We start from the raw sequence: 12,125 nt of genomic DNA on the forward strand, positions 1-12,125 counted from the left end.
ATCCTGCCATTGTTATTGCCAAGTACATTCAGGGGGAACTGGATGTTGTGAGAGTCCCAGACTCTTTTATTTTCCATCTTACACTTCTCTTATGTCCTAAAACAGTATGTTTTGGTAAACACTTATTTGGATTCTAGTCTATTTGGAATTGAACTGAATTTATTAGGTTTGTTTTAATGATCTGAATGAAACTGAACTTCATTTGTAGCAAATAATATGATGCTTTGATCATTGTAAGTCTGATTCTGATCTTAAATGGAGAGAGTTTAAGCTCATTTTGGTTAAATCAGTTTATGGCCAAATTAGCTAATCTTAACAAATGTTTACTGAGCACCGACTATATTTATTAGTGCTGACTCTTGTGCTTAAGAAATATAACAAGGTTTCTAACCTTGATAGTTTATATTTATATTGGGAAATAATAAGTTTTCAAAAGGTTAATAAATATCAGGCCTTAGACACATAAATGCTAACTGAGTGATAAGGTGTACAAAGTCCTCTGGAAGTTCAGAGTCCAGGAATTTCCATAAGTCCTGGCTTTGTAACTACGCAGTACTGGCACCCCTTTTTTTAATGGGAGAAAACTCTGAGGATGAATTTGCCCTCGGGTGCATTCTGAGCAGATGCAAGTTGAAAACCACTGCTCCAGGCAATGAAAGTAATTGAAACAATTTGAGCAGATAATCACTTAATAAAAAGAAGATGAAACTGGAGCAATGGGTAGATTGCAATAAATTTTCCTGTCACAGCAGAAAAGAACCTCCCTGCAGAAGATACAAGGACGATCTTCTAGTGATGATCTTAAGTTAGAAGAGCTTTGGTTTTATAAAGGCATTTCTGGTGGGAAGTTTAAGTTGCCTTTAAATAGGGTCATTGATTTTTGTGAAATAAAATTGGTAAACTTATACTGTGTTAAAATTAAAAACAACCGTTATTTAGTAATTTCAAAACCAGTCATAGACGTGAATGCTTACATTTTAAGGAAAGGGAAAATGAATAAATACCAAGAAAGTACAACATCGTAAGACGGGAACTTGGATGGGATATTAACCTAATGGCCCTTAATTCTCCCCATTTTTCTTAGGTACTATCTATATAATCATCCATTTGAGAAAGCAGCAGGTGTAGTTAAACATTAGGTTGGAACTGACATTCAGAGAATGTGAATTGCTTCAAGTGAGTCCATTTACCCTCTCAGTGAACTTGGAAATCTGTTTCACGTCATATAAATCTCAGATTGCTCAGCAACAACATGTAAAATAATAATTGCAACCAAACCTAACTTTCAGAACTGTAAAGATTCTGTAAGATTCTTTGAGTATGCTCTAAAATGAGTATGCTCTAAAAATGTAAAGCCCACATTTGAGACATTGTCATTGCATTAGATTACCTGCTTTATGATATTTTCCTTCTAATAATCAAAAAATCAAATGTATGTTTTGAATTCCACCTTTTAATTCATTATCTGTAGACAGAAATTGTTAGTTTTCTTTCTCTAGTCTTTGGTTCTCTTATAAAACTGATAAAAATCTTGTCTGATGTATGCACGTATTGTTTTAATCTGTGGCTGGAGGAGAAGTGAAGGCATATTGAAAATAATTATAAAGTCAGTCACAACAAAAAAATGTAACTGTGGACCAAATAATGGGAAAATAACTTAAGAATTAATTATTAAAATGTAACCCGTGAGCTTTTTAATGGTTTATTAAGCGCTAGATTTCAAAACCATGTCATTTCTTAACATCTCAGTCTGTCGAAGTGCTTGAAAACAAATGTTTTAAGATTAAAAAATTATCTTTGTATAATCAAACTTACGGTTGATTCCAGAATAAAGTGCTACGTGGCAGGAGTATTATTAGCTAAACAAATGTAAATTTGACTTAAAAGATTTAATTTGGACCAAATTGGCATTCCACGGTTAGTGTTTATGAAATGTAAATTTAACTTGCAAGTGAAAGTTTTTTGCCCACCCAAAAAACTTAGATAACAGGAAACCATCTCATTCGTACAGTGATTTGTTTGTTTCTTCTGAAACTACTTGGGTCCAGATAGTAATTTGAAATGTTATTCAAATCTCATTTGAAAAAAAAAAAAGTGGATTGCTTTTCCTGTGCCATTTTCTGACTCATTTACTTACAAGTTCTCATAGACACAGCCAAGAAATTTCCACCTATGTAGTCAGAGTGATGCTTTGGATTTTTGCATCAGACCTTGAAAGTTCAGATTCTAACTGTAACATGTCATGCCTGGGGCATGTTTCTTAATATCTAAGTTTCAGGCTCTTGTTCTATGAAAGTGGAGATTATATATTTCCTTCCAAATTTCCTGTAAAGAGGAAATGGAATATGTATAGCATATCAGCTAACTCGGTGCCTGCCCCAGGTTGAATGCTTAGTAATTATCAGTGTTGCTATTCATCTATCTATTCATTAGGTATTTCTCTGTCAGGTATGCTGCTAGGAAGTAAGAAAATGATGATGGACCTGACACATTCTTTACCCTTAAGGAATGATCAGTATGGTGGATGAGAGGGATGAGAAGGCAATTATAATACAGTATAATAAGTATGCTGAAGGGGTAAGCAAGAAGAGCTAATGGAGTACATAAAAACATCTAATGGGTTTGAGAGAAGGAAACTGTTTGCCAATTGGATTAATCATTCAGGCCCTTAAAATGTATTTACTTAGTGTCTACTGTTTACTAGTTATTGTCCTAGAAGCTGGGGATATTAAGGGGAAAATAAAAACACATACCTTGTGTTCTATGAGAACAGGTGTCTCTTTGTGGGAGAAGACAGTATTCTAATAATTACTACAATAAACACAAAATCTGAAATGCCTAACAGTTGCTAGTGAGTGACCCAGTGCTTCTTAACTGGGAGGACTTTGCTCTCCCCAGGAGACTTTTGGCAGTGTCTGGAGACATTCTGAGTTGCCACAACTGGAGGAATGCTGCTGGTATCTAATGGGTAGAGACTAGAGATACTGTTCTACATCCTACACTGCACAGGACAGGGCCCCACAACAAAGAATTATCTAGGTCAAAATGTCCATAGCGCTGAAGTTGAGAAATCCTGAAATAATTCCACCCCTAGTTGTGGTATACAAGTCCATGATGGCAGGGGTACCCCTCTTTGTTCACGGACACATTCCCAGCGCCTAGAAATGTGCCTCATATAATAGGTGCTCAGTATATACATGCAGGGTAAATGAATTGGTTGTGAGTGACTGTCAGAAAAAGAGAATATCATGTTCAAAGGTCTGGACTCAGAGTAAGTAAATTATGTTAAGGAGCTGAAAAGGAGGCTAGTAATCTGGAATCAAAGTGAGCAAGAGAATGGTTCCATTGAGAAAAACCAATGAGAATGGGCTTACCAACTTTAAAGTCAATTTGCCAGCCTCAGTCACTACATATGTAAAATCTAAATTGTTCCTCCACAAGCTTCGTACAGTTTCTTTTTACTCTGTTACTGGGGAACACATTATACATGTTTAAGTAAATCCAACCCTTTTTTTGGTCAAGGGAGTCTAAAATTTACCCAGACCATCATTTTTGTCTTTGCTGATTTTTGATTTCCATGTTCTCAGAATTGTGGATCAGGAGCACCAGGGAAGAATCATTTAATGACTTCGATAACTGTGTATGTAAGACAGATAATTCTGGGAGAAATTGGATTCCTTAAGGCAGTAATTCTTGAGGATGCGGGCAGGAAGCTGGAGTAGAAATAGGATGGATATTTCGAAAAAGCTCTGCAGCTGTCTGTCCCTGCCATTTTCACCGAAGCAGGAAGTGGAGCATTACTTTCTTAGCAGTGGGATCTGTCTTCCTAGATGAAGAGATAGCTCCCTTTTACCAGCTCTCCCAGTTCTCTGTTTATCAATTCTTAATGATGCCTACATTATATTTTCCATTTTCCTTTACCAATGGGGAAAGAATTGCACAGTTTGCTAATTAAACATGGTAAAAATAATACTGAGTGATTACATTTGTAAAAATCTTAGAACATATTATGAATCAGCAAAAACACCAGTGTATTAGAAGTCCTCTCTCTCTCTCTCTCTCTCCCTTCTACCCTTCCTGTCTCTTCCCCTCCTTCCCTTTAATAATTATACTGTAAGCAGTTTATTCTGTCTGTTACTACTGGGACTGCAGGCTTCCTTCATCAAGAAGGGAAATTTGCCCCACTGTGCACATTCACACATATGAGCACGTGCACACATACACACACACACACACACACACACACACACACACACATTTTGCCAATCACTGCTCTCAAGGGCACAGTCCTAGTGGCCACATTTGAAGGCACAGGAGGTCTGGCATTTTACATGGGGAGAGAGTAAGTGAGGAAGCCGAGGGAGAGAATAGGGGACATTCTGCTGAGTGTTCATCTCTACCTTATTTCAGATTCCATTCTATGATTTGAAAAAGGAGGAGTATGGCTAAGGAAAGGCATAACTAAGAAGTCATTTAAATATTTTGGCCATTTGAAATCAAATCATGTGATATTCAAAATTTTTCTGATTTTTGAAACTGTATTGCTATATACTTATGTATAGTTCGTACAATTACGCCATGTGTCTAAATGACTGAAATGGTTTTGGGGCGCCTGGGTGGCTCAGTTGGTTAAGCATCCAACTTTGGCTCAGGTCATGATCTCACAGTTTGTGGGTTCTAGCCCCGTGTCGGGCTCTGTGCTGACAGCTTGGAGCCTGGAGCCTGTTTCAGATTCTGTGTCTCCCTCTCTCTCTGCCCCTCCCCTGTTCACGCTCTGTCTCTGTCTCAAGAATAAATAAACATTACATTTTTTTTTAAATGACTGAAATGGTTTTAACTAAATTCGTTTACTCTAAGTCCAACTTGTGAAACTGTGTGATTTGGTTTGTTTATCTGAGTGTACCACCCCATCAACCCTGGTTTAATTGGAAAGCCTAGAAGGTAACAAACTGAAATTTTAGAAAAAGTAGCTTTAACCTAGCAGTGACACTCCTAGGATCTCTTTCTAATTCCTAATAGAAAAGTGGAAAATCCATATCAGTCTTTTGGCCACCTTGTAGCTTTTCTGGTACAGGTGAAAAGTTTCATTTTTCTGGTTGATGAGGGAATTTCAGGAGTAATTCTGTGTTCATTGTGACATTTGATTGAAGCAGAATACATTAAAACAGAGGCGGGCTTATCTGTGGGTTGACGAATCGTCACTCCCATGTAGGACAGTGATTCTTATCTACATAGAACATCAGCGTCATCTCAGAGGGCCTCTCACAATGCACGTACCTTGGACCCATTCCTGGATATTTTGCTTCAGTAGGTCTAGAGTGAGTCCTTGGCACGCTTGTTTGGAAAAGACTCCCGGGTAAGCCCACTATGCTTTCTGGATTAGAAATCACAGATCTAGAATTTTCTTCTCATAGTCACGTTGTGAGAGTCCTTAATATTTGGAGAAATCACCGCTGGACACAGTGTTAAGGGACTCCATTATTTACAATTGTGACTTGCCACCCTATAAGCTTTGTATGTAGAATAACCTAACTTGCCTACCTTCTCACATTTTGACCTGTGATTCACACCTTATACAAAATCAAAGCCCTAAATTTATTGCTCATGTTTAAATAACATTTCAAAGAGGATGTCTTATGATGTAAAATATCTCCGACTACTAATTTATTTTAAAAGATGCTTTTTTCAGTGATATAAAAGAATACATCCTGTATGCTTCTTTAAGAAGGTAAAATTTAGATAAATATTTGCAAAAGGCAATGATAATGAAATAAATAACAATAGGTAAAAATAAGTCATTAAAAATGCATAATAATTATAGCTATTTCTTATAGAGCACCTTTGTATCTAGAATTTAACCCACTAAACTCTAAGCACCTTGAAACTCATACATATTTCAGTTAAAATGTGATTAATTTTTCTGTATATCTAAAATAGCACAGAAATGGTTTATTTTCAAATTAATATTTATTTGTGCCTATATGTAAAGGAATAAACCATAGCCTTTTATTTATTCAATAAATATAGAAAAAGTTTATCAATTAATTTTTAAATATAATTTATGCCCTTATAATTCTACTGAAACTACTCTGTTACCCTATGGTCACCTCATAGCTCTAAATTGCCAAATGCAAGGGTCATAAGAGTCTTTATTGGGTTCCTCTGGTGCATTTGACTTGGTCAACCACCCTGTCTGAAATTCTGTTAACTTCTGACTCTCCGCATTCTTTTTTTTCCCCCTAATCTTTCACCGTTCCTCCCTCCATTGCTCCTTTCTCCTACAAACACTATTACTTATCATTATTGGATGTTTCTCCCTAAACCCTAAACACTATTTCTAGGTGAGCAAATTGATTTCTATAATTTCACTTCCTACTAGTATGCTGATAGTTCCCCCAATTTTATCTCCATCAAAACAACTTCTTACCTTAGCCACATATTCACTGCCCTCTAGGTTGGCTCTACCAGTATCTTAAATCTCAAAGTCACATCTTAGCATTTTTCTTTCCAAATTTGTTTTTGCTCTTATACCTTCTATCTTAGGTGGTGCATCAGAAGGAACCAATTCTCCAACCTGAATCTGGAGAGTCATCTGTGGCTCCTTCAACATCATCATCCATATCTGTCTCCTTCCAATATGGCCTCCTAAAGAGTTCTTGAAACTTTCCTTCTTCTCCCTGTGTATTCCCACTGCCCTGGTATAGAACTCTCATCCTCTCTTTTCTGAAATACCACAAAATCCTCTCCACTCCACTCCACTCCACTCCACTCCACTCCACGTCTTTCTCCACTCCATGTCTTTCCTGAATAATCTACAATTAAAAAGAAACCTTTTAACATATTACCCCACACATATATTGAAAGACATCAGCTGTGTATAACAAAGGAAATATCATATCAATGCCATGACTTCCCATTCCCAAATCTATGGAAAATTTAGTAATCAACTAAAATATTCTATTCTAAAAAGTCCTAATATTTCCTCTCAATCCTTCTCAAAACAGAAACTAAGCCACCTAGTCACATCATGCAAAATTTGGCAATAAGAGTAAATTCACTTGCTATAACAATTAGGATAAACCCCTTACTACAACATAAGGTCATCCATGATCTAGCCTTTGTCAAATTCTCCAGTTTCATCTCTAACCAGTCCGTATTTCAGATTCTGTGTAACACTTCAGTGATAGAAATTTCCTTCTCACACCATCTTGTTTCTTGTCTCTGGGCTTTTGATTATGCTGATCTCTTTGTCAGGAGACTTTGTCTTCACACTCCCAACTTTTTGCCAGTTCCAGTTCCAGGTAATTCTTACCTGTCCTTGTAGAGCCAGCTTGTTCTCACTCACTTCCTGTCTTCAGTGAGAAATGATGACTCTGATCCATGTTCCCACAATACCCTGTGTATCTCTCTCTCTCTGTCTATCATTGCTGTTACTATGCTCAGTTATCATTTTTCCAATTATGAGTTTGTCTAATCCACTAGATGATAGGCACCTTGAAACAGAAACATGGGTTTATTATTCTTTGCAACTTTGGGACACCTTAAACAATAAGTTGCGTATAAGCAAGCACTATGTAAGATGAATTAATTAATTAAAAAAGTATTGCTGCATATGGGGAAAAGTAGGTATACGTCAGAGATGTTTTCATCTTTCTTTAAAGCAAAGTCACAACTTCCTGATACACACTCTAGAGCCAAATACAGTTCACCTTAGTTCATGTAATTAATTTATGTTGCTGGGTTTCTGTAGGAATATGAGTTTTAGATATCTTGGTATATAATAGGAACACTAAGTAAATTTTCTGGAAAAATATGTATTTTTTAATGTTTCTTTTTATTTTTGAGAGAGAGAGAGAGAGAGAGAGAGAGAGCGAGCATGTGCAGGGGAGGAACAGAGAGAGAGGGAGACACAGAATCCGAAGTGGGCTCCCGGCTCTGAGCTGTCAGCACAGAGCCTGATGTGAGGCTCGAGCTCATGAACTGTGAGATCATGAACTGAGCTGAAGTCAGATGCTTAACAGACCAAGCCACTCAGGTAGCCCAAAAATACATATTTTTAAGTAATGACTGAGTTGATGACATCAGAGAATGCAAACTTGTTTTTTGGAAGTTGCTCCTAAATACTAAATTATCATGGGGGGGGGGTCATGGATTAGTATTGTACATCATATATCAAAGTTATATACATTTTTACATTTATTTGTCTTTGCTTATGTTTAAAAGAATACATATTGACTTGATTGTTTGTGCAATGTAAGAATTATTCACCCTAGAGACATGCTTTGCTTTTATATGGTTGCAGAATATCTAATAAAAGTGTTTCAAGATACTTTGAAAACATAATTCATATTACTTTTCTGTTCTTCTTAGTAATAAGCTAAAGAAATAACTTCACAGATGTGAAGGTAGGTATAAGAATTCTATGTGACCTGGAGAAATTTGCTATTAAAATCCATTCTTACATAAATATATTTTTAGAGTCCTCAATCAAAAAAAAAATTTTGAAGTTTTGTTGAACTTTTACTTGTCTGTTTTTTGTAAAACTAAATAGAAATGATTATATGCTAATATAGATATTTCCATATTGTCTGAGCCTTAATTCTTAATCAAGGGGTGTGTGTGTGTGTGTGTGTGTGTGTGTGTATGTATACATTCTGTGGAAAGAATGTGAGAAAAAAAAAGGCCAGAGGAAAAAGGGCTCAGTTTCAAAGTACACATGCTGTGTAATTTAATCCAGTATTATATGAGCTTTTGAGCAGAAACTTAGGTGAACTGGATCTCATATTTTATATGGAATGTTTTTGAGAATCATGAGGCAACAATTTGAAATATTTCCACTTGATTCACTGAAACATCAGTAAATACCACAAAGTACTTTTCTCTTTGGTGTCTGAATTTAACTTGGTGACTCCTAGATTTGGAATGTGTTGAAATAAAGTTGTTTATCTTAAAATATGAAACAATATGGGCACTGACCAATTCATAGAGACAAATGGCAGGCTCTCCAGAAGTATAACAAAACATTGCAGGGAGAAAATGTCTGTGTGACAAAGAGAAATAGTACCCTGTTATCCCTATTTCATGTTAGCTAGGCCAACAACTTCATTTGTAGGAAAATGGAGAAGAAAAATCTGGCCAAGGAAATGACTGATTCCTGGCCTTAATAAGCAAGGAATCATTTCCTCTGGATTGTGTTGCTGCTCGATTCACTTATTCCCTAGTGTCTCCTGAGCACTTACAATGTGCCAGGAATGATCAACACAGAATTGACCCCACCTCCATGAAGCTTACAGTCTAGTAGCACAGGGAGTTAGAAAAAGAAAATGTTAACTGTCACAAGTATTGAAAAGAAGGAGTGCAAAGGAATAAATGGGCTAGTGGAGTAAGGCTTGTCTGAAGAAGTAGCACAACAGTTAAAATTTGGAGGACGGATAAACATCAGGCAAAAAAGAAGGGGAAGGGAGCTGTGCAGTGTCTTTATTATTGAGACACATAGGAAAGGTAAAAACTACACATAGAAAATACATGCCAACCTCAGACTGTTATGGCTATCTGGGGGGCACTGGAAGGGACAGGGAATGTGTTGGGTAGAACTTAGGCTACAAAAAAGTATTTATTTAGCATGAGGCTTACATTCTAGAAAAGGAGACAGATAATAAACATTTTAGTAAATAGATTATGTAATAGGTGGTCGTTATTGCTATGAAAAATAAAGCAAAACAAGATGGAAAGGCTAGGGAGGGATGCCATTTCAGGTGGAGTTGTAGGGGAAATTCTTTCTGGGCAGACACCTGAATAAAATGAGGTAATGAGCTATGTTCTATTTTATTTTTTTAAGACCTAGAGAAAAAAGGATAACTGAGGCAAGCATGGCATAATGGTAATGCCTATTTAATATTGGTTGGATAATTATAGCTTGCTTTATAAGTTTTGATACTTCTATACATTTTGAAGTATTTGTAAAATAATTCCATAAAGCATATGCCTTCAGTCAGTGGGAAAAAGCCTAGTGTCTACAAAGTCCTGGAAAAATCCAGGTTAGCACCAACAGTAAAGTAGGAGTTTCATGTGGGACAAGCCTGGAGAATTGGGTAGTTGCTAAACCAGCAGGTCCTTGTAGGCTCTGTTAAGGATTTTAGACTTCAGTCTAAGAGCAATGGAAAGGCATTGAAGGATTTTAAGCATGAGTAGGAGTATAGGATTAAATCTGCATTTTGAAGAACTTAAGAATTTATATTTAAGAAATTTTAAGCTGGCATCTACCATTTGCCAGGCTCAATACTAGGTATGGGGGGACATAGTAGTGACAGGTCTTTACACATGGAGAATTGGAAGTCTAGACACGGGAGAAATTTTTGTAGTCATCTATGGATGAGCTCACTGGCTAGATATTTTGAGATCTGTCAGTTTGTTCTGCACCTTCAGCAACCTGCATGTTATCTTTGATAACATTGGCAAATCTTTGAGAAAGATCGGGCAATCACCTTGATTTTAATGGCTTTGAGAATTTTAGTAACTCACTAGTTCATTAAATGGGGAGAAAAAAATTGTTTTGTGTAATTGAGTAGCTTTTTATATGCCATTTTCCAGTTTCCTATTGTATCCATATAATATTTATGATTTTTCTCCAAATTTGAGACTTCTAACATTTCAAGGCCAAGGAGTCCAAGGCAAAGGACAGAAGAACTATGTGAGGGGCATATTCATTGCTGAACAAGACAAAACAAAAAATATCCCTTTGCAGTGTCATTTGAGAATTGGAACTTTGTGCATTTGCTAAAAAAGGGATTTAAAATTCAAGTATCAGTGAGAAGGAAACTTAAGATTTTTGAGGTAGTGTGTGTCTTCTGTCCAAGAAACATACTGTAAGTGATTTGCTAAGAAACATATTGTAAGTGATTTGCTACTGCTGAGGACATGGAAAAAGTGATAAAGATGAACTCTTGATGAGCGTATATGAATATATGAAAGGATGTCAAGTAATTTCAAAGGACTGGTTTAGAATCTTGAGCACTTTTTTCTGACTTTGAAATTTTTCATTGATTTGATGTTATTCCCCTAGTGTTTTATCATTTTCTACAAAATTTAAGTGATATACTTCTTAGACAGATGAAGTTCATTGTTTGCCATATAGAAAAAGTGAATATTAGTCAAATGAAGTTATTGACCCGTTCTCTTCAGTTGTAGAAAATGGAGCTGCCAACTTTCTTCAGTGTCTTAAGTGATTTATTGACTTAGGCATTAATTTCATAAAAACTTAGATTTTATTTAAGTGGACACCGTATACACTAAACCACCTTAAATTTATCACAAAACAAGAGCAATTATCATTCTGGGTCATGGTAGACTATTAAACCTTAATCTTTGGAGCATCTAAAACTGGAAACAAATTATTCTTGAAAACAAATTATTGCATCGAGACTGTAATACTTATAGAGGAATTCTGAGAAAGAAAACAACGTATAGTTAATATTGACATTTGTTTTTAAGATAATCATGGATAATATAAACAATTAATTGGAATTTGCCAAGTTTGAGTAAGTATAACTTTATAGGTCCCCAAATTAGAATTGATTAAATTAATTTATTTGGGGCCAGGGAACAAACTGATGAGTAAAATAAGATTGTGAAAAATAAAGTGTGGGAATGCTAAAATCAGAAAATGGGGGACCTTGCTTTTTAATTCTTTTATTTGTTACCACATGGGTTAACCCCAAGGAAAAAACAGAATTGCATTTCTGATTTGAAGAGCTTTTCCCTTACTTTTCTAACTCAAATTTAATGCAGTACCCTATAGTAGAAAAACAAATGGATTCATAGTGTGCTAACTTAAGATTTAGTGCCACCTTTCTCACTAACAATTAGATGAGGTGACATAATGATTATATAACCATTTTGCCTTCACTTTCTTGAATAACACCTACTCCAGAACTTTTATAAGAGTGACATTAAGTAATTAAGGAGCATGTTTTGAAGACTTTTAAGATATGATGGAAACATAAAGTATTGCAATTATTACACTAGATATTAGGGATTGAGAGAATTGACATGAGGGTGGAAGGAACCTTGTGTTTTAGCCTTCAGAGGGTCAGTAAAGTGGCATTGCAGGAACTGGGCTTCAGAGT

This window comes from Lynx canadensis, chromosome C2 (genome assembly GCF_007474595.2).
Source record: "Lynx canadensis isolate LIC74 chromosome C2, mLynCan4.pri.v2, whole genome shotgun sequence".
Classification (NCBI taxonomy): Eukaryota; Metazoa; Chordata; class Mammalia; order Carnivora; family Felidae; genus Lynx; species Lynx canadensis.